Below are 22,779 nucleotides of genomic sequence, written 5' to 3'. Positions count from 1 at the left end.
AAAACCCAGTTAATTACTCATCTTACTGTTGGTAAAAATTATGTCTCTATTATGTTAATCGACTTCTACCCCCTGGCTAATACCCATAGTGCTGCATATCTGACAGGTTTATTATTAATGTGTGTTCTAGAGATAATAAAGGGAACACACACGTGGCATTGGAGCGCTTTTCCCTACCAGGTGGATATAATGAAAATGAAATTAAAAACTGGTTTGTCGGTGAGTCTGACAGCCACTTAAACCCCTTTCTGGGGGAAGAACACCCCCCCCGAGAATTAAGTGTATTGAAAATGTTAATTGCTTTATTCATAGTCAGATTTGGCTTAACTCGCTCGGTTGAGGACCAGACCCCTGGACTACAGGACGGCGAGGCACTCTGGATTCGCAGAGTGGGCAGGAGGGACACAAAACACGAGCGCGAGTGAATAAAAGCTTACGTGTGGGGGGGTACGGGTACCGTTTTCTGCCTCCGGAAATGACATCAGACATGATGACGAGTCACACCGGCGATGATGAGACCCGAGTTTGGCTGGCGTTATCCCTCCCAAACTTTGGTTGTAATCTCCGTAAGTCAGCACCGGTTCTTAATATCTTCAACAAACATCATTTAGCGCTCTCTTGTTGCGTGTGTGAGAAGAAAATGGAGCATATGGGCTGTGTTTGTTTTTTGCCAAGTGAGGAAAAGCAATCCTTACAGAGCAGAAACTTTGCAGGATGCGGTGACGTTGTGAACTTTGCTCAATTGGGCCTTCCGAGCCACTCCATATTGACTGCTCAAAATCTGTTTGTAGAATTGTCCCTTTCGACTTTGTTTATTGACAGCGCACATTGATACAAGGGTTCCCCCCGACCTGTCATCAGACCAAACTGTGATTTAAACCGTAAACCTATGCACCATCCTTAACATGCATGTTACTGTCTCGTCTAATGATGCATTAGACGAGACAGTAACATGCATGTTAAGGATGGAACCTGACGCTTCTTGCGGTTGCCCTGCGGTGTCCATGTGCTTCAGAGGTGCCGTATTTACAGTGAGCCACAGTACCCTTGCGACACGGCGAAAGGCGGAAATCGAACAAGCCGAACGACACTATAGAGTGACGCCTTCAGTTCCCGTACTTTGCTGTTCATACATACTTTGGTTATGGGTGGCCTTTCCTGCTTGTGGGTGCATTTTTAAAACAGGGAGATAGACTCCCATTTATTTGTGTCATCCGGGTTTGCAGAGAGAGAGATTTAACTGCAGGTTGTATTGCATTTATTAGGAAGCCAACTTATCACTTATTTTGGCCTCTGTAAGAAATACTGCTCAGTCAATTCCTGATATTCACCAATTTTCATAACCCCCTCTTTGTAACAATATCCTTACTGTTTTTCTCTCCGTATTCCTGTCTCATAAGGGCCAGTCACTGGGTATGTTAAAGAACTTAGTCCGGCGCCGGCTGGAGCACCTTGGGGTGTTGGATCGGGTGCTTACTCTAAGTGCTGCTCTACTGATGAATTTTTCCTCCCCGGTTCCAACCAATTGCCGGCCTCCCTCATCTTTCTCACCGGTTCCCTGCTCCTCCGACGCGCTTTTCCTATCCAGAGTTAAAGTACCGGTTTGAGGAGAGATGAAGAAAGATGGGGTTGGTCGGGAAAACCTTATTACCGCAGTTTGAATCTGAGCGGGTCAGCGAAAGTGGAACGCGGTTTCTCCAAGTAAATGGGGAGACGATTTGCAGCATTTGTCACCTGACAAGAAACACCTGAGGTCTCTATTGCACGCTAATCAAAACGCATGGGCGGACGCTTCAATAAATCTCAGAAATTGGATTTTAAATTCTGATCTATTAAGTTGTTCGTGGCCACCCTAGGGTTTGAGATTCAAAATGACATTTAACACGCTCGGTTGTCGGAATTCTGCTTTTTGCCTCCGATAGAGATTTTTCTCAACGGTAAATAGTACCTTATGCAGTAGCAAAAGAAAAAAACAGCATAAATTCACAATTGTATTCGGTGCTTAGAATATGGTCAAGTAAACGTAAACATAAAAAACACATTGACCTCAGAAATAACCTTTATTTTTACAATTCGTGTGTGTAGTGTCCTTTCGAAACTGAAATTCTGAATCAAATTCAGACCTTTTCAATATGACCTTGTGCTCTGTGTACTGTAGATTCTTGCTACTAAAACCTTGCAGAAAATGTCAGGAAATGTGACCTACCGAATTATCATCTAACATAAACACGTCTTGTGAAAACGGTAAAACTGTGAGAAGGGTTATTTTTCTCAGTACTTACTGAATCCTGTATCATTTACCTTACGCTTATCTCAGGAGACGCAGCTTTAAAAGATTAAATGATTAATTTTCTGTACATGTCTAAATTATCAAGACTACTTCTGATGTCTAATCGTGTTGGGGGAGGGCTGTGATCCTAGGATAAGTTTTGTTTTTTTTTAACTACAAGCCAGGAATACATTTCTAAGATATGATAACTCGCTTGGTGACTAATTTCATCAAGAATCGTGATAGTGGACCTCTATAAGTTATGGGGAAAAGTCGTCCACTTGCTTCCATTAACTTAAAAAGATGTGGTCACCGGGAATGGGAGCACAGAATATAAAAACACGATAAAATTAAAAAGACACGTGTGATGAAGTAAATTGAATTGGCGGAATGAACGCTGGTCATGAATGATCTTTGTACATTGGGCTCCTGGCTTTATATTAACATGCTCTCGGCCATAATTGAGCAAATTTAATTCTAAATGGAAGTTCTGAAAAATGTATGAACTATTTTCATTGCTTGAGCGGGGCCAATATTCCACGTGACCTGAAGGACGATCTGTGCTCAGCTGCGGCAGATCTGTCTGGATCTTTAATTGAGAAATAAAAAAAAATGTAATTATCAGGGCTTATATATATATATGATATGTCGTGGGCAGCGTGTGGTACGTTATCATCTGCTTTGGTTGACATTTTAATTTATGTGATTTATTCCCTCCACTGTTGGAAATGAAACACTGGGGTGAAAATGAAACATCGTTTGGGGTCTCTTTTGTTAAAACGATGTCGTGTTAAAAAGGTGTGCAGCGCCCAACTAAATGGAAAAAAAGTTAAAAGTCTCAGCCCTAACTTAACCAAATCTGCTTTGTTTTAACCATTTCTCCCGTTGAGGCGTCGATTTGATTTTTTTTTTAAAAAGAAAAACCCAACAACAACGAGATGGACAGAAAAGCTGCCCATGGCGAATAGTGAAAACCGCTATTGGAAGTAATGCTGACTCTTTTTTTTTGTAAATCGCTCAGATCTGAGCAACTCTAACGAGCTTAATTCGGACTTGAGATATGTGTATGTAACAACGTGGAGCCTTGTTAGCGGTGACTCATTCTTGCAATGTAATCTTAGCGCCCAGAGAAAACGAGACAAAGCGGAGGGGCCATGAGATCGCTACGTCGTGTCGCTGTGAGGGTCAATATCGCCCAGTAGCGGGGTCTCCGCGGATCTCTAGAGATGGCGACTCGCAATGAGGAGCCCGGGACGCGCTCCGAGTTTCATGCTCCGCTCGGCTGCAGGAACGCCCTGTAGGACCGAGCGCCTAAGCAAAAGTCTCGAACATTACAAGTCGAGTGGTAGGTGCACCGTTCAGCTCCGAGAGCGGCGGGTCTCGAGGTGTAAGCGTGTGCTCTCGCGAACTGAAAGCAGCAGCAACGCTCATGTTCATCATCTCACTTTATTGATGGAAGTAGAGAACGGAAACTCGCCTGATTGAGGGGGGGGGGTTTGCAGGTACTGTGCGGTAACCTACTGTAGGTGCCGTCCCGCACAGGATGGGGACGATGCTCGGGAGTATTCATCAGGCGAGGCGGTGCCGTCGCGTCGGGACGCAGGTCCGTTTTACCTGTCGCACACGGTAGACCCGGTGCACAACCCGAGGCTGCGTGAATGCCCTCAAAACAAAAACGCCCGCAAAAAAACAAAACACAAAAGCGCTACCACTGACCGGTTTTGCGCAACTTCCATTTCAACCTTCTCCCCGCCATTCCGCGGTGTGGGAGAGTTTTATTTTTCCGGGGTGTGTGAACTCCCGAAGGCGCGCCGGAGCCGGGGGGGGGCGGACGGCGGCCGCGCGCGCGCGGGGGGGGGGGAGCCCGGCAGTTCTCGCCGCTCGGGGCGCGGGGGCGCGCCGGCGCGGCCCGCGGAGGAGAGGCGGGGGCGCGCACCTGAGCTCCCGCCGCCGTGTCGGGTCTCTCTCATCAGAGCGGGGAGCGGCGAGGGGACGGGCAGTTGGACGGGCGACGGCGCATCGGCGAGAGGCTGCTGCTGCTGTGATTTGGCTTTCGTGGCTGGGGGGGGGTGGGGGGAGCTCCGAAGGCACGCGGCACTTCCCTATCGTGTGCGGTTTGTTGTTTTGGTTGGGTTTTTTTTGTTTGAACGCAGGGACGCATCTCATCCAAAGCAGTTTCTGGACCGTGCATCAGAATCGGCACCCTTCTCATTAAGAGCGGATCCGATTTTATTCCATAAAGCCTTAACTTAGCGCGAAGGGACACCACTGGACGTGAGGTTTCGAAGATTTATACTACATCGAAAGTATTTTTGACGAGCACTTTCATTTAGATCTTCTTCTAGCCAGCAGCAGCTAATTGAATTGCGCCTACTGTCTCATTTTAGGTCATTTTTAAGAAGAATTACAACTCCGGACATCACCAAGACAGTTTTAAAGTCTCCGATCATTTGTCCTGACGTATCTTCGACGGAACTGGATTATTTGTAAAGATGATTTCTAAATGTGACATTTACAGTATGCATTGAATAAGAAGTTTCCCCCGAAGACGTGAAATGGACACGAGCGGTAGAGGACGAGTATCTGTTACATAATTAAAAAAAAAACTGGTGGGAGTTTTCTTTTGGGTAAGGAGTGGGGGTTGGGGAGAAGCATACCAGTTCGAGCCAGACGTTTCCCGAAAGAGAGGCAAACGCTGAAACCGTGTCTTTCGCTCTCGCCCAACCTCCCCGAAGCACAAGCCGAGGCTGAAGATGGGATCCCACTGCTCCGTGGGTAGTAACGTGTCGCGTGTCCGCGGACCACACCGGAGCTCCGGCTTGGCGTAACCCAGACCGACCCCGTCCCGTCCCGCCGACGTCTGCGTTTCGAGGCCCGGGAGTTTGGGGAGAGAGGGGGGGAAAATAAAGTCGTCGGGAGCAGCTGTCTGCACCTCCAGTCTCGCCCGGGCGAGAGCTGTGCTCTCTCTCCCCCCCCCCCCCAGAGATACTGTATAAATCAGCATTAGGCGCTGCTGCCATTTGGGGATCACGTGCTGGCTCTCCTGATGCTCGGAGCTCGGCGCTTGAGACCGAAGACCACCACGGATGAGATCAGGGACCTTTCTAATGTTTCTAAAGGTAAGAAAAAATCACCCCCCCCCTCCTCCTCCTCCCCCCCCCCCCCCGCTGGACTTGTGCTGTTCATGGTGGTGGTGTGGGGGGTTCGCTTTGCCGATTCGGACCGGCGCGGCGCCGAGAGCGCAGGAGAAGCGGTTTCAGCGAAATACGTTGGGCTCGTCGCTGCCCGTCTTCACCTCCTGTCCTTCAGGGTGAGACGAGGGGGGGTTAAAACACCCCCCCCGCTGTACTCCCGACATGCCTTTCCTCACTAGCGCCCCGTGGCTCGGCACTTGCTGGTCGGCGGTGCGTTAACGGGATTGTTTTAGACACGATGCACCTGGACAAGGGGCTCGGTCTTCCACGCACTAGCCTGCTCAGGTGACCCGACACAACAGGAGGCGATTTTCCAAGGTGACGGACCCCAAAACGTGCCTTTAACTGCACAGTAACCCCAGAGTAGTACTGCAAGGTTGCTATTTCAAGAGAGGACGTTCGTCGTCGTCAGACTGCACGTTGTTTTGGTTTTGTTTTTTTTGGTCGGTGGTGTCGTGAAACAAACGGTTTCACTTTTTAAATAAGTTTTGTGGGGTTTTTTTGTTTAGAGAGAGGCTAAAGCGAGCGTACTCCTGTCCAGTCCGCCTAGTCGGTGAAGTCCCCGAGCTTTCTACGTCACTCAGTTCGACACGAAGGTCGCTGTCCGTGGTGCTGAAGTGCTTCAGCGCCATTAATTGGCTGGAAGGAGCCGTATGACGGTGTATTACTGCTTCTTGTACGACGCGAGGTCCACGGCTGTGGGCGTGGATGCGTGTGCTCAGGTTTGTTGCCAGAATAGTGGTCCCTGTCCATAGCCCTTTGTCCCCTGGCGGTGTCCACACTAATCGTATCAAAACAAAATGTGCACGCTGGCCGTTTTCACAGTGTGCTACCAAATACCCCTTTCCAGTGGAATATTATTGCCGACTTCTGGTGATGGGCTCTTGTGCTTTTTGTGCGATGTATGACAATGGACAGCATGCATGTCCTCCGTTAGTTTGAAGGTAGCTGCAGTCTGGGAAGGAGGCTGTGGTAATTATTTGGAAAAGGATACTCCTGTGCACACATGGAAGATCTTGGGCCAGGGTGTGACTGCTGTACCTTTGCATTACCACTAAATTGCAGCTGCACGGGGGATTGCTTTGTGACAATCGGAGTAACGCACGCCTGCTGTAATTCTAGAGGTATTGTGAGGCCCTCTCCTTGTTTGGCTAAGTATGAGTTTGTTTATCTTTGGAACTCTAGTAAGTTGAAGCCCCCTCAAAACAAGTTTCAGCAAGAACTGTGCAGAAGTGAACTCTTGCCTCTGCGGGATAGGATTGGTAGATTTGTGAAAAGGGGGGTTTTAAAGAAATGACCGAAACAAATAGCAAATAATTTGTCTTGGCTGGGAACATCCTCTGCTTTGTGTCCCCACAGGGTGTAGTTCTCACTCATTGCTGTATCAGTCTTTGGTTTCCTGGCCCAGAAGGTACCCGTTTCAGAGTCTTGATCCGCCTGATTACTGAGCAGATGACTGTTTAAAAGGATTATTGCAACTGAGATGCGGTGTAAACATGTTGCAATCGGTAATCATGCTACAGTAGGTCAGCATCTCTGATACTGTGCTCTTTTTTTTATGTCTAATGTATGTCAAGTGTCAGGAGAAGATTCTGTATCGAAAGGTGCTTTATAAGAATAAAATTGCTCAATGGGACTCCGCAGTCCTGTCGAGAATAGAATCAAGTGAGATGGCAAGGATGTCTGTACAGTGTACATTCATCTAGAAGAACACAGTCATAGTGTTTTACGTCTTATATTTTTCACTCGTGGGTGTGTTGATGAAATTACCATTTCAAGGGTAGTTTTAGAGAAGACAAGGAAAAGGCCTCATAGCACCACATACACGTTCGGTTACTGGAGAGGTAAAAACGGGAACATCAGTTGATGCTTTTGTGATTCATCCTGCATTGACACTGCAGCTCCAGCACCACAGTACAACTCGCCAAGATGGTGTCTCGTCTAAGCATAATTTATAATTGGCAGCCGCTAAAATTGTGCACCACAGTGGCGTTAACCCCACTGAGTTTTCCTCAATGTCTATAAAAACAGCTTCTCGGTGAGCCTCGAATTGTTTTCCTAATGCATACTGTATGTCGGCAAACATTTGACCCAGAGGTGAAAGTGGTGGATCTCTGGTCAGGTCTGTAGCACTACTGTCTTTTTGGTATTTTCCCCCACTTCATTCTGACCCTTCCTGTATGCGGAGTGTGATTTGTTTTTCCTTCATCGGACAGGAGAGCAGACTGTAGCCTGCGTGCAATGTGCAGAAGCGCTCCACGCTGTCAGTTTAAGCTGTTAGCACAGTGGAGATGGAAAGCATGGCTGAAACACTGACAGTGGAGTGAGTTACTCGGTTTGGACCCTGTCTCCACAGACATTCCTGGCGTTCAGTCTGCGCGATCCAGGGAAGGGCCAGATTGGCTTCTCTTGAAGACTGGTGCTTTGCTGTGGGGAGTTTAAACACACTTGGGGTGTCTTGGGGGACGGGTATCCCTGTAGCAGTCTCGCTGATCACTGTGGGGCTTGGCATAGCAGCAGGTGGCAGAGGGATCTAGCCCTTTATCTGAAAATATCTGATTCCAAAACAAACTGAATTTAATTGCAGTAGATTTGAGAAATAAAAAAGCTTGGGGAAAGGTTGCTTAGTTCGTTTTAGCTGTGGGATAAAGACATTTTGTTCTCCCATCTTCCTGAGTTTATAATAATAATTCATTACACTTATATAGCGCTTTTCTGGACACTCCACTCAAAGCGCTTTACAGGGACTGGGGATCCCACTACCACCACCAATGTGCAGCCCCCCCAGCTGGATGATGTGATGGCAGCCATAATGCACCAGTACTCTCCCCACACACCAGCTCTCAGTGGGGAGGAGAGCAGAGTGATGGAGCCAGTTCAGAGATGGGGATTATTAGGAGGCCATGATTGGTAAGGGCCAATGGGAAATGTGGTCAGGACACCGGGGTTACATCCCTACTTTTTCCGTGAAACACCCCAGGTTTTTTAATGACCACAGAGAGTCAGGACCTTGGTTATATGTCTCAGCCGAAGGACGGCGCCCTTTTACAGTATAGTGTTCTCATTGCTATACTGGGGCATTAGGGCCCGCACAGAACACAGGGTGAGCGCCCCCTACTGGCCCCACTAACACCTCTTCCAGCAGCAACCTCAGTGTTTCCCAGGAGGTCTCCCATCCAAGGTACTGGCCAGGCTCACACCTGCTGAGCTCCAGCGGTTTGCCACTTGTGAGTCGCAGATTGACATGGCTGCTGTCACCATGCTTTATCCCCTCGTAAGGCTGGCTGTTGGGACCTCCTAAGGCCTGTGGAAGACTTTACAAAGAAACAAATCAAAAGCCTTCATGGCTGTTAATGCTGCACCAGACTTATACACAGAGTGGCTACTGTCACTCCTAGTCTGCTGACTGTGACTCTATTCAGCAATACACAGACAGCTCTTACATGGAACAGAACCCCATGTACCAGTCCACATGTGCCATAAATTAATAATCATCCATTAACATCAATTCAGTAGTCCAGTTAAATCCCAATTAATGCAGCAGATAGATGAAATACTACCTGTAGAGAGTTTTTGGTATGACTCTCCCAGAACACCCTCAATATAGCCAGGAATGAGCTGGGGAGCTGCTGCAAGAGTGCAGTGAGGGAGGAGAGAGAGAGATGCACCAAGATAAGACCTGGGTGTGCGACTTACATACGCCACTGGGAGGAAGTGTGTGAGATGAGGACCTAACCTTCCTCCCAAATTTCTGTTATAACCTGCATTAATCTAGAGATTAGTAACAATGGGGGAAAAAATAATACTCTATAGTAGCCTCATCTGGCCACTACAGAGTCCTTATAACTCATTCTTTGGTGTTCTGCCACAGCACATTCTAAGGCAGGGGTCTTCTGCCTAGATCCCAAAGATCTCCAGTCTAGTAGGATTTGTTGGGCAGTATTAAATTCCTAGCTTCTGAAGAAACACTTTCACTGAAATCAGTTAAGCAGGTAATTTGTAACATCTCAAGATCATCAAATCTAGATACCCTTCAGCCTGCAGTATATAAGGTCCTATTAATATCGCAGATTATTTGCTTATTTCATCAATAACTTCTAGGTGATCCTAGTCTTTAGAAGCAGATGATCTATAGGAATAGCTGCACAGGACATCTTCCAGACCAGGGTTGGAGAGCTCTCTCCAAAGCTGTTGGTTAACTGTAGAAATGACATGGGGGGGTTTGGAGTGTAAAAGGTAGGTTTAAATTGTGAAGCTCAGTGCGGAGTTATTTTTGGTTTGGTAAAGGGAGCATTATTATAAAGCTGGAGGGCAGTATCTTTGAGCTTGCAGCTGCGACTGCAACTGAAAAATGAAACCGTCTTCTTCGGGCTGGCACAGTAAACGGGCTTGGCCACAAAGGAGCCATCAGGTTTGACAGTAACAGGAATCAAATTAGTAAAACTAATACTGGCTGGGTTCAGTTGGGACTTTCATGGCTATCATCACGCCACATTTAGGGGTTCATGAGGCTGTATGAAAAAGAGACGGGCAGTAATAGATAGAGCCAGTGTGGGTCCGTTTCTTAAAAACTGGCTTTTTAAATAATCAAGAAAACCCATCTTTTTATCTCCCCTTAGTCACTGGTGTGTCACTAACTGCCGTGAAGCTGGACAGAGTGAAATTTGGCGAGCAGCTGCAGAGCCACACTTCCAGCTCCTTGTTAGGGGCTGCATTCACCCTAACAAGGTCAGAGCTGAAGTCATGATGTTCCAGGTCATAGCGCCGGCCCTCTGGCTCCCAAAACTGCTTTGAAACACTTTGTTCCCAGTTTATTTTTACCTCTTTCCCCACCCACCCCCCTTCTCTGTCCACTGCAAATGCTAAAGCTTAATAATTTTTTTTTTTCTCTTCCAAATCGGAAAGCCCTTAAGGATCGTTTGTGTTCTGTTGGCTGGCAGCAGTGAGGTGGGGAGAAATGACGATGCATACAGCTGTCGGCTGGCGGAAGATAATATGGGGTTGGTTTGTAACTGAAAAGCTGTATTCTCCAGTTTTATGCAATCTCAAATCGAAAGGGGGTCATTGTTGTGCTCGCTGCAGGAGCAGAAATCAAATGCTGTTGACAGGCTGTCTTTTCTTGCCTCTTAACCAAGCAGGAAAGAAATCGGCGTTTCGCAGTTCTCAAGGCCTCTGTATTTGAGAGTGTTTTTATATAATATCGGTGGAAGGCCAGTAGAGTTTCTCGCGAACCGTCCCTCCATTGCAACGTTCTCAAGCTTGTCCCGAACTCCTGGAGATCCTTATGAAATCAAAGAGAGGCCTTGAGACTTGTTTAAGTTACACTTCGGCTGATGCACAGAGTAATTCCCGCAACTTTGCTTACTTTATGCATAATTTACACTGACAAAATATGCAGAATTATTGATGTCACTTTGTGTTGTTCTCTCTCAGATGATAATGTGTCAGTACATGCTTTATGCACACAGCCTGTTTGAGCTGCTTCTTGAAGGTGGCAAGCGTCCTGAAGTCGGAGCTGATTCTTTTAGTTTATGCGCGGGTTTTAGACGATCCAGTCCTGGAGTCTGACGGCTCACGCCTCGCACAGAATTGAAACGCACAGCCTTTGCCTCTCAGTTCATCAAAAGCCAAACGACAAAAAGAGTGGCTCGGCATGTGTGTCTGAAACTGACGGCAAAGGCCTGTAGTGTATTGTTGGACGGATATTTGACTGCTTGCAAGTGAGCAAAAATTGAAACCCATTTGTTTCACTAAAGGCAACCCAGTTCTGTTCCGCAAGGTAGCGTGAGCTGACCTGGAACTGAAGAGTTTAAAGGCCCCGCAGCCTGGCCTCCCTAAGAGCCAGACCGTGTGCTGCTGCTGATTCGTATCCCACGCTTTCGGGCCCCTGATGACCTCCTGTTCCTCCCCTGAAAGGCCCGTGAGGTTCTGGCACTGGGCTGGACTCTTCTGCTGCTCCCATTTCGGGGTTTTGTGGTTGGGTGTTGTCATGGAGACCTGGCGACGCCCCCCCCCCCCCCTTCAGAGTGCACAGAGATGGAGAGTGGATTATCTTGGCGTAGAGGGATCTGGAATGGGCATCCCTTTTCACCTGGGGTTGGGGGGGGGCGGGCGATCTTAATTGGGGAAAAAAAGCAAACTGAGATAAAACTGCAATGTGGAGGTTGACCAATGGTGTCTAGCAGCACAACAGCCGGCTCTGAATCTCGAAGCAGAGTTCCAGCATATCCCGTTCAATCGGGAGCGTGGAGTAGTTTATTCGAGGGTATCCTTACATCGGACTGCAGAAAAGAACCCGCGTCTCTTTAATAATGTCCAGTGCGAACAGCGATGTTTCCCTCGTCTCGTGCGCTGTGCCAGCTCGACGTTCCCAGCTGATCCATCATCCGACAGTGAAGCATCAATCTCAGCAGCCTGACAGGATGGCAGAGGCCTTCCCCCCTAACCCCCCCCCCCCACCATCTTTGTTGTTATGTTAACACGGGCTGCGAGTTCTGCGAAAGTTATTTACAAATGGCAATTTTGTCAGCGCTGACAGCTGCTGTCTGTTGAAATGAAGCTGCTCATCCATAATAAGGCGCAATCATAAAATCTTTAGCAGCGCTAAGAGGAAGTAAGTGGGGCAGATCGCGTGAGCCTGTACCTGATTTGTCTTGTGTGTGTGTGTGTCGAGGGGAATGTGGGTGGAAGAGAAGAGGAACTTGTTCTGCATCTTGCAGAGACGTCAAGTTCCCATCATGCCCCCATCTTGACATTGAATTTCGTGCCGGGGAAATGAAGACAGCTGGGGAAAGCTCGAGGCGCACATTTTCGCGGTTTCATTCGGGATAAGGAGCTGCGCGGCATCAGATGTGGCGGATTTGTGCCGATTTTGTTGTTGGGGCGTGACAAATTCATGAGTGGAAGTAGCCCGGGCTTGTGGATTTGCGTTCTAGGCAGTAATGATAATGAAGGGGATTTCTGGAGTGGCTTGACTACAAGAAAGTGAGTTTAAGAGCATCCATTGAGCACTCTCAGGTTTTGCTGTGGGCTAGTGTTGACTGAAATGCCCTGAGCAGAGATGCCTGGTTTTAATTGAGTTTTACTGCACGGTGGTGACCTCATAACACTCCTTAAAGGGCCAGCGAGAACTTTGCCACTGCGTTTCCTTATGCTTAATGACACCCCTTTGTGTGCTTTGCTGCTTTTTGCGGGGATCAGTTTAGCACGGATTGAGAAATAGCACAATCAGGTGCTGAGCCAGGGCGAGGGCATTCAGATTGCCTGCACCAAGCTCTTTTTGTTGTGCTGACTAACATCAATGTTGTGCGCAGCATTTTAACCCCCTTACCTCACCCAGCAAGCTTTAAACGTATCCATACAGAGGAAGAGAGGGTTCTTAATCCTCAAAACCCAAGCTCTGGAAAGCAGTCGATCAAGGAAACACCCAGGATTTCATAATAGAAAGGAAGGAAAGTGAAGCCGGAACCACTCGAATGAATATTAATCAATATTAATGATTAAAAATTTGACAATAGGCTTGGTAGCCAGGTCAAGCAATGTAATGTACTCTTACTGCGCACATTTTAGAGCAGGGGGTTAACGCTCCCAGCCTCTCTTATGCTGGTGTAACTGTTTCCGCAGTAGAGATCAGCAGATAAAGATTGACTGGTCTAGATTTACTGGGGGTGGCGGATGGAGGAAAAGCAATTAACAAGGCCGTTTAAAAAAAAAAAAACGAAGAAAAGGGAGCATAAAGTAATTAGCCGTAATTAAAGCTTCGGTGGCTGTGGATAATAGGCAGGGGGACAGATAATTTAATTTTCTAAACAATGCGCACATGACGCAAGGTTTCCTTTACCTGCGTGCTCAGCAGTTGCCTGTGCCTCTCGTTGTAGTTATCGTCCCTTGAGGTTCTCCGCTCTGCTCAAAACATGAAGTGACAGGAGCCCCCCCCAAAAAATGGCCTTCAAAACCCCCTCCCCCCGATACTCCACCTTGCAAATCTGTTCCTTTTTAATGCCAAGCATGAGAAAAATACTTCTTAATCTCCTTGTATACTCCCTGATAAATGGAGTCCATTATTTCTTTTTTCATTTGATTCTTCGGATTGATTTCCTGCCTGTTGGGTTTTTAAATTGGTCACCTGCGGATGGTTTTGAAGCCGCTCACCGGTTCTGCATTGTGTCAGTATATGTATCATTTCATCAGTAAACCAGCCGATGGCAGGACGATTCTGTTTCTAAACATTATAAGTAGCCGACAGGATCATAATCCACTGTTGGGTTGCTGTGTAGGGAGCGTTGAGTGAACAAATAATTGTGCACATGCAGTAAGACATCACTCCTTAAAGAAGCCTAAAATAGCTTCAGCTATTGTTGAACTGCCCTACAGGAACTTCTGGGTAACAAAACAGACTCGCCGAGTAAGCCAGTAATGGAGCTTTTCTGCCTTACGTAACCCTTCGACATCTACAGGCAGAGAAAGATTTTTTTTTTCTGGAGTGAAAGTTTGTGAAGGAGAAATTACGTAAGATATCCAAGAGAAAACGCATCAGGCATCCATCCTCAGTCTGTGTCTCAGCTCACTGAGCTTTCTGTTGCATGCAATTTTTTTCCCCATTAAAATATTCTGTCACATTTCTTCCAGTGTCGTGAGTTGTGATCATATACTCAGCTTTCAGAGAGTGATCGGCGGCTGTAAAGAAATGCAGGACAGTTTATTGTTCTTTCATTTCAAGCCTGCAAAAAACCTTAGTGAAGAGGTATAACTAGGATTGAGACAATGTGGTATGAAGATCAGTCGTTCAGTGGCAGTAGAGATCCTCAAGGAGCACTGGCTGAGTGATATTAAGCTGCAAGATTTTGGATTTTGTAATAATAATAATTGCTTACACTTTTATATAGCGCTTTTCTGGACACTCCACTCAAAGCGCTTTACAGGTGATGGGGAATCCCACTACCACCACCAGTGTGCAGCCCCACCTGGATGATGTGCCAGAACGCTCCCCCCACACCAGCTCTCAGTGGGGAGGAGAGCAGAGTGATGAAGCCAGTTCATAGATGGGGGGTTATTGGGAGGTTATAATTGGTTAAAATTTGGCCAGGACGGCGGGGTTACACCTTTTCGAGAAACGCCCTGGGATTTTTAATGACCTCGGTTTTATGTCTCATCCGAAGGACGGCGCCTGTTTACAGTACAGTGTCCCCGTCACTATACTGGGGCATTAGGACCCACACAGACCGCAGGGTGAGCGCCCCCAGCTGGCCCCACTAACACCTCTTCCAGCAGCAACCTTAGTCTTTCCCAGGAGGTCTCCCACCCAGGTACTGACCAGGCTCACACGTGCTGAGCTTCAGTGGGGCTGCCAGGGGTGAGTTGCAGGGTGATATGGCTGCTGGCTATCGGGGGTAAGTATAGCATAGTGGGTAAGTCTCTATTTCTAGTTTGTGGGTTGTAGATTCCAATCCTCAGTACAGACAGTTATACCTCGAGTGAGGCACTTTGTATCCAGCTGTATAAATGGGTACCAGCATAGCTATGGGTAATGCTCAGGTGTGGACCAGCATCCCATCCTGGGAGGGAACAACACGATCTCTTGTCTGCTTAATGCTACAGAAACCAACTTGAGCTCTGGCCCAGTGAGCTTCTGTGATATGAGCTCGGAGATGGGTTATCTACTTTCATGTTGGTCATCTGTTGAAGGTTTTTTTTTTTGTTGGTCTTAATTCCATTGGAAAAACCTTTTAATTTCATTAGCAATTTGCACCGCATTTCATAATTGCCATAACCTGACAACAAATGGCACAGGAAAATCAATTGCTTATTCCTCCCTACCACTCTTGCGATATGTATGTGGGGTTTTTGTTGTGCTCCTGTGAATGCCAGATTTCAATAATCACATAATTGTTTCATCTCCGGAAGTGTATGCCTGCATCCTGAAATGCACTTAAAAAAAAAAAAAGTGAACAGGATGAACAAACGGATAACAGATTTCAAGCTGTTGGAGAGCAGGTTACATTTCTGCAGCAGACAGACGGGACTCTTGCTGATTTTATCTTGTAGTTCATCCTAAAGGTTCATCAGAACTTTTCCAAGAGTCGACGGACATGGTGTGTGGTCGCTAATCCAGTCTCGGAGAACTCAGACCAAGGGAGTTTGGTGCCCAAGAGCAGCGCAGATTTCTGAAGAACAACACTAATGTGATTATAGAAAGGAGACGCGCGTTTTGGCCAGGGGCATCACCCCGAAGGGGTGCAAAGTCAAGGGCACCAGCTCGGATTCTGCCTTTCTCATCTTCTGCCAGTTGCAAGCAGGGTCATACGTCTGCTTGAGGAGACCCTGGTTGAATTGGCTGGCTCACACCCACCGATCTGAAGCCCAGGTGGTTCGCTCTTGGGGGGGACACATGCTGGCGCACACAGTCTTAAGCGATACAAAGGAAGGAGAAATATCCATTCCGAGCAAAAAGGCACGACCCCGCGCTGAGAGGTCAAAAATGCGCCCCAGCGGAGCCGAGGGTTGCGATTCTTTCCATGCTGTTGAAAAACGTAAGTCGCTTCAGTGTGGTTCAGAACCCCAGGGAGGGGCGGTGGCATAATTCAGAATTAAAATGTTTTGGTTTTTTTTTACAGTGACCGGCTTTCCATTTCCAAATACTTGACCCGGGCCGCGTTCAGAGCTGTTCTGACACAAGAGGCTACAGCAGGAGGCCCACCAGAGCCTTATACTCTAAATAATAATCCTTTCACTTCTATAGCGCTTTTCTGGACACTCCACTCAAAGCGCTTTACAGGTAATGGGGATCCCCTCCTCCACCACCACCACCAGTAAAGGAGTAAAGCAAAGTGTCAGCCCTAAATCTCAAAATGTCCAGCCTCCCCTCCTCTTTGACTTGAAACCAGTAAGCCATCCGTTGCATTGACAGTTCTTTCTGAGAACGGCAACATGTGCCAAATATGTTTAATTTGTTTATTTTATCAAATGAAATTGACAAGGGCAGACAGGAAAGATGGGACCTGACCGGTGGTAAAGCTGAATTATCAGAAACGACGTTCCCCCGAAGACATCATGGTAACTGAGCAGAGGTCCTGTACCAGCTGATATCACAACTGCAATCCCAGTAGCAGGCAAATTAATGGACTTGAACAAAAAGGGCTTTGTGCACCACCACAGGGAAAACTGAAGATGCATTCCTAAAGGTCCTGAGCTAGTTTTCCCTCATATTGTGTTTTTTTTTTAAAGAAATCATGCTAAATAATGCATTGTAGCCAGCAGCCATCTCACCCTGCTGCTCACAGCTGGCAGCCCAGTGAAGCTCAGCAGGTGTGATCCTGGCCAGTACCGGGATGGGAGACCTCCTGGGAAAGCTAAGGCTGCTGCTGGGAGAGGTGTTCGTGGGGCCAGTAGGGGGCGCTCACCCTGCAGTCTGTATGGATCCTAATGCCTCAGAATAGTGATGGGGACACTATACAGTAAAAAGGCGCCGTCCTTCGGATGAGACGTAAAACTTAGGGTCTGACTCTCTCCATGGTCATTAAATAAGGAGTTATCCCAGTGTCCTGGCCAAATTTCCCCCTGGCCTTTACTGATCATGGCCTCCTAATAATCCCTATCTACAGTATGTACTGTATCATTACTCTGCTCTCCTCCCCACTAATAGCTGATGTGTGGTGAGAGTACTGGTGCACTATGGCTGCTGTCGCATCATCCAGGTGGGGCTGCACACTGGTGGTGGTGGAGGGGATCCCCATGACCTGTAAAGCACTTTGAGTGGAGTGTCCAGAAAAGCATTATATGAGTGTAAGGAATTATTATTATAAACTCAGTAAGATGTAAGAACAGAATTTCTTTATCCCACAGCTAAAATGAACTAAGCAAAAAAAAAAGTCTTTTCATGGAGCAAATTTACAGCAAGGAGATTAAATTTGTTTGTTTTGGAATCAGATATTTTTTTATTGGCACACATACAGGAACAAATCCCTGTTGCCTCTGGTGTAGTATTTCTGGACGTTAATGTGCAGACCACAGATGAGCAACAGCAGTAATGCCCAGATGTTGTAATTGCAAGGCTAATTTGTCCAAAACTGATCTATTTAACAAAGCTGCTCTCTTTGAGAGCTGATTTCAGACTGGAATGTGCTGAGATTTATCCCTCACGCTCACAGAAGGTGCTTCGCCTGTGCAAACAGCCATGAATTATGAGTGTCTCTTTTTTTTTTCCCCTTAGTTTTGAAATAATTTTGAAAATAATTTGAGCGTTCTTACTTTGATACAACACAGCATCAAGTTGCAAAACAATCCAGAAAATGATTTACTATTCGCAAGTCATTATGTCATCTTATGCTGGGAGATTCTGTGGGGAGTCTTGCAGTGTTTTGGGTTAATTGTCTCACAATTGCACATCTGTCTGTGCGGGCATGTGTAGGTGTGTATTTTATCATCCCATCAAAGATGTAGTCCTGCATTACTCTCTTTGTTTCTCTAATACACAGGCGCTGTTGTGGATGTTGCCAAAGATAATTGACTTTTTGAAAATATCTAATGGATAATCTAGATGTGTAAGAATCTCTGGGGGTTTGGTAATTTATAACAACCAGGTACAAGTACTAAAGTAACATGCCTTGTGTCAAGGCTGAATAAACAATGAGTGGAAGATTTTATTTTATATTTTGTTTGCCTTGTGCTGCGGTGTTATGGTACAGACTAAGTACAGGATGGAAAGGTCTTTTAGACTTTGAAATGTATCGATGAAAGCAAATTCCAGCTGTAATGGCTGTCTTAAAAAATGTAGTTGTGCCATAATCATTTTGTTGTCCTTGCTCAAGCTATTCCTAATTGTTGCGATTTATCATTTATTTGGCTGACCCTTGTTGAAATGTGAACAGTGTTCTCAAAAGTGACTTTGATCATGTGTGAAGAGGTTTGAATAACATTGTGCCCCTTACACAAGGATTGAGACATGATGTGTAGCCTGAACAAATTCATCTCGGCTTTAAGGGTTGTCTTATCAAGCACTGTTTCACAAAGGGTCATGAATCCCGATGCAGAAACCACCCCACCCATGGTTTCATCCGTTGTGTGACCAATGGTGGACAAATCCCATATCTGAACTGGCTTCATTACTCTGCTCTCCTCCCCACTGAGAGCTGGTGTGTGGGGAGCAGACTGGTGCATCATCCAGGTGGGGCTGCACACTGGTGGTGAGAGTGGGATTCCCCCTTACCTGTAAAGCACTTTGAGTGGAGTGTCCAGAAAAGTGCTATATAAGTGTAAGCTATTATATTATTGTTGTTGTTGTATCTCTTGACTAGTCTCTGGTTAAACAAATCCATTTCTCAATGGGATGTGGCTAACACAAATTGGGGAATAGTGTATAAACAGCTGGGAGTTTTGTGATAGACTCGGGCACCCTCCTGGGTGTGTAGCCCTTAGTGTTTTCAATCCCTTCTGTAGGAATTGTTTTTATCAGGGGTGTCAAAGATGAGGTTGAAATGTATCCCTCTTTAATTCTCTGGATTATTCTTTGGGTTAATGCAATTTGTGCCAGTCAATTAATTCTTTTACGTGCTCATACTCGGCACTTGTCATTAATCTGTTTCAGCCCTCCTGCTGTTAAAGATAATGAAAGGGAATTTACAAGGGCATGGTTTGAATGTAGTTCCTAGGCCAGTCTTTCTCATTGCAAACAGCAACGGTCTCTCATGATTCAAATAATTAGAAAATTACAGAAAGTTTTCTTACCCAATCAATGCATTTATTTTTAGATGGAGTATTTTATTCGTGTCTGTGTGTGTGTGTGTATATATATACCTAATTATTTTATAACTGTAATTTTCCTTATACACAATATGGTGTTCCTTATAACATGGTTCAGTCGATTGGTTTTATCTAGTGTGATTTTTGTGATTATAATTGTGATAGTTCAAGATGTAGGAGCAAACATGTGCAGTTCATTCATTCCTTCTGGTAGGTTTTGTTGCTAGTAGTTCAATGGTCCCGGAATCTCATCCAACCATTACCTGAGCTGCTTCAGTAACTTCTTTAGCAAAGAAGTGCCTCCTGATCCCAGTCCTTAATGCTTTTATGCCCTCTGGTTTTGTTTTTCAGTGTTGAATCTGATTTTGTCGGTGCCTTTGAGTAATTACCATAATTGGATCCGGTCCTCTCATAGTCGCCTCTGTACAAAACGGAAAAGGTTCAGTACTTTTAGCTTGTCGATGTTGGACACTGTCCTAAGCCTGGGAATACGGTATATTTGGCTGCTCTTCTCCGAGTTGTTTCCAGATCAGCAAAATCTGTTTTGTGACATGGAGATCCTAATTCACAATGTTCTAATCGAGATCTCGATTTCGTTTTACTTTTTGATGGTAACGGCTATAAATTCTGAACTTTTAATTATGCACCCTAGCAGATGATGCGTCCACATGGACAACTAAGCATGCCGAAGTGCTTTTGAATGTCCTTCATATCCTCCACGTTGTTTTGTTAATTGTTCCCTTTCTGTATGTCCATTATAGCTCAATGGCATTTGAGCTACAGTGCAATGGACATGCAAATCTTTCACAGAGTTTAAAAAAACGGCACTGCTGGATTCTGGTTTGCTTCCCCTGCCTGCTTAGTGTCTGGCTTGAACATTAATGACCTTATGAGTTAGCTGCACTTTTTTTTTCTTTTTGCAAGTCTTGAACAGCTGAAGGATTAAAGCTCAAGTATAAAACCTGCTGGACTCTGGAATTGTAGAACTCCATTGAAATCGGCTATCTGGTAATTCAAGACCAGATGAACGCTGGCTGCGGAGCATTCAAAATCTAAAATTGGCGTACTGATGCTCAGACTGGCTGTTGTATTTGTTCTTTGTCAAAAAACGTATGTCTTGACATCAGACATTTAACATGCATGGCACAATCTTCTTTCTATTCGAAAAGGATTCCCTTTGGTTGACAAGTTTTAGTATGTTTAATACTCAGGTGGTCCGCCTTCCTGGAATCTAATCCAGCTGAGCTGGAAGAGTATGAATCAGTTGCAGAGGAGGGAAAATGAACTTCTCATCTTCTGTTGTCATGGGAACTGTATGTCGTATTGTTTCCAGACTGCAGCTGCTCCTGTGTCCTTAATTCGCTTGACAATAACACACCGTACCTGTTGGGGAAAGTTGATGTGTAAACATGGGTCATGTGAAGAAAGAACCTAATTTGGAAAACAACCAGAGCCACAACCCCTTCACCTTCTCACGTGAGGGAGAAACACAGCAGAGCACAGTTCAAGTTCACGTTTGTTTGTCATTCCAGCCATATACAAGTATACAGTGGACCGAAATATCATTCCTCCTGGTCCACGGTGCAAATACAGACAGGACACTGACATAGGCATTGTAGACAGGATGCACACAGTGCAAAGTGCAGATAGTGCAAATACACAATACAATCTACACAACACACTGGGGGGGGGGGATTTAAACCCTGTTTCTGGAGTTGGAGTGGGTGCAATGAGATTCCAGGGTGTTGAGGGGCCTGACGGCCTGCAGGAAGAAGCTGTTAGAGTCTGGTGGAGCTGGCCCGTACACTGGGTTATCTTTTCCCAGATGGTAGGAGGGCAAAGAGCTTATGGGAGGGATGGGAGGGGTCATCTACTATACTGGAGGCCCTGGGTATGCCGCGTTGGGGAGAGGTACAGGCATAATTTTCATGGAAACGTGTTAAAGTGTGAATCCTGCACAAAGGAAATACACAGACAGCAGCAGGAAGCACCAAAACCAGATGCTTTGTCCACGGTTTTTCTTCACAGAGGAGAATGGGGAATCTCTATGTGGCCTATGTACGAAGGGTAAGGAGTAGACGGCATATTGCATATTGCATCAGTGAAGAACTCAAGGCTTGTGGAACTAGAATGATGTGTGTTGCCAAAGCCGATGCTGGCTTCTCCCAAGGAATGGATGGATGGGGATCCTCGGATCAATTGGTTATTGGCAACAACGTGAGCTGATCGGGCAGCAAATAGACACCGACGGCGCTGCTGTGTTCAGGGGCAGCGCGGCTGTGTTGAGGACCCGACTGCGCCCTCTGTTCCTCCCTGGCCTCGCCGGCGCCCCCCGATCGGCGAGGGCCCAGGCGCCCGTTTCGAGCTCCTCGCGTTCCCAGGACGAGGAGGCTGGCTTAAAATCCCCCGGCGCCCGGCGAAGATTGCACTCTATTCCAGCTTCCAGGTCGCGGCATCGTTGGTCCGCTTCCTCAGCGCGTAGTGCTGGAGATCCCGGGCCACCGCACGCCAGGGCGAACGCGAACAAGCCACTGGGGAATCTGAAGTTTAATAAGGAAATGGGGTGGTTGGCATCAAGCATGTAAAGTTTTATGATGTAGAGCTCAGCAGCCTTTTAACTGCACGCTGCCACTGATGACTGCGATCCGCTCTGATGGTTCCAAGATGACAGTACATAGGCATGGTAAAGGTAGGAGAAGGTTATGATCGCTCCCATTTTATTTTGTATAATAGCCAGTTTATATTCTTTAATCTTATTACTGGGTGGTGTGAAGGAATACATCGCCCTTGAGCTCCTCCACAGCTGCAGGCCTTTCCGCTGATCTAGGACGATTGATCATCTGCTTTTCTGTCCCGGCGGACGGCATCATTTTGAGCCTGACCGTGTTGTGGGGGGTGGGGGTCTGTGGCAAGAGGGGCTATTGGAGGAGGCTGGCAGGTGGATGGGTGCCCATGGCGTGTCGTCTTTGAACCCGATCTCAAACGGGCGCCTGGGCACCGCGGCGAGGACCAGAAGGGCCGATCACGTCTTCGCTGGAAACTGGGCGCGGGGAGCACCGCTTCTGGCCCCAAACTACAGAAAAAGGTGTTTGAAATGGTTTTTTTGCAAAGCTCCAGATCTCTCATAGGTTCTCGTTCAGGTGAGCCAGGCTGGACTGCTGGGCCGCACTGACCTCTGACCTCTCCTTGCTCCCGTTGACAGGGCATCGCGTTGATTGAACAGTCCAGTTCAGCTGCAACTTTTTACGTTTTCCCCCCCCTTTTCCAAACATTTTTCTCACAATTCGATTCAGGAAGACGCGCAGCTCTCCGTAGCGGGCACTTGAGCGTAGCTTTTTCACGATGGAGAATAACTCAAAGACTGAAGCGGGTCCTGCTGTTTGCAAGGTGCTGAAAGTGAGCTCTTTACAGTCCTCCTGCGCAGGGAGGGAGAGGCAGAAAGCGCAGGGAAACGCGAGCGTCCCATCTGTTATTCTGTGCACAAGCAAAAGCCGTTTCCTCCACAGTGTAATTAATGTGAGGCCATGCATTATTTACTGCGCTGTACTGCAAATCTGCACAGTTTACACAGCGGCAGTG

At 46.7% G+C, this 22,779-nt stretch overlaps 1 protein-coding gene across 2 annotated transcripts in view; it reads left to right on the top strand.

Annotated features, from left to right (window-relative positions):
- The first annotated feature begins 475 nt into the window (after positions 1–475).
- The window catches only part of fam163ba (family with sequence similarity 163 member B, genome duplicate a), a 42,400-nt gene continuing 20,096 nt past the window's right edge, over positions 476–22,779 (top strand). Inside the window, exons 1-2 of one of the 2 annotated variants that reach the window (XM_006640524.3) lie at positions 3,330–3,614; positions 4,657–5,388. The gene's annotated coding sequence lies outside the window, so the exon portion shown is untranslated. Of the gene's footprint in view, positions 567–3,329; positions 3,615–4,656; positions 5,389–22,779 lie in introns of those variants that run through there. The other variant, XM_015366864.2, reaches the window with a different exon arrangement.

The sequence above is a fragment of the Lepisosteus oculatus genome, chromosome 24 (assembly GCF_040954835.1).
Source record: "Lepisosteus oculatus isolate fLepOcu1 chromosome 24, fLepOcu1.hap2, whole genome shotgun sequence".
NCBI classification, from domain to species: domain Eukaryota; kingdom Metazoa; phylum Chordata; class Actinopteri; order Semionotiformes; family Lepisosteidae; genus Lepisosteus; species Lepisosteus oculatus.
Note: the sequence above shows the minus strand (reverse complement) of the source record. Positions and strands in the feature narration are given on the sequence as shown.